Below are 904 nucleotides of genomic sequence, written 5' to 3' on the forward strand. Positions count from 1 at the left end.
AAAAAAAAAAAAAAAGAATGACTTTGGACTTCTCAATGGCTTATGAAACTCATAAGATGATTTCCATTTTTATAAAAAGGAAATGAATAAGAAAGTCAAGTAGACATGCCGAAACTGTAAGCTTTGGCTGGGTGTTTGTAACACATGTCTTTAATCCCTGAACTTGAGAGATAGAGTCGAGAACAACTCTGTGAGTTTAGGGCTAGCCTATCTATATACTGAGTTCCAAGCTAGCTAGGGATATGTAGTGAGACCCTGACTCAAAAAATTATATATATTCTCCCTTGTAATAAATTACTTTTCATACACGGGTACGGTCTATGAGCCTCATCTATTTATTCTCTTCTGCCTCTGTTGTCGAATGTTTTCCACGAAACCTCTCTTTACATGGTCACCTGTGACCTCCTGGTCAAATTCAGGGGTCTATCCTCAAAGGTAAATTTGATACTGCAAGCACCAATTTCTTCCTGTCACCGTCTTAGCCTTGGCACTCCTGGCATTGCATTCTCAAGTGTCTCTTATCTCCCTGACCCATCATTCTCTGTCTTCTCTGTTGGCTTATCTTCTTCCCTCCTCCAATTAACTGTTGGAATCTGTGAACACCCAGTCCTCAGCTATTCTCCCTTAATACCCATTTCCTTGGAAAGTGTCTCCTTACATAGCTTCACCTGCTACCTGGCAAGTATTTAGTCAAATTTGGATGCCCAGCTCTGATTCTTTCTGCATAGCATCTCTCAGATCCGACCGACTGCTTCTTCCTTTCGGGTTTTATTGCCATGAGCTTAATCCATGCTCTCATTACCCAGGTCAAATGCGCAGACTGAGAGTCTCTTGGCAAATCTCCTGGCTTACAACCCAACCCTCTCTGCTTTGGCTAGAATAATTCTCCAATACCACTGAAATC

This window comes from Mus caroli, chromosome X (genome assembly GCF_900094665.2).
Source record: "Mus caroli chromosome X, CAROLI_EIJ_v1.1, whole genome shotgun sequence".
Lineage (NCBI taxonomy): Eukaryota > Metazoa > Chordata > Mammalia > Rodentia > Muridae > Mus > Mus caroli.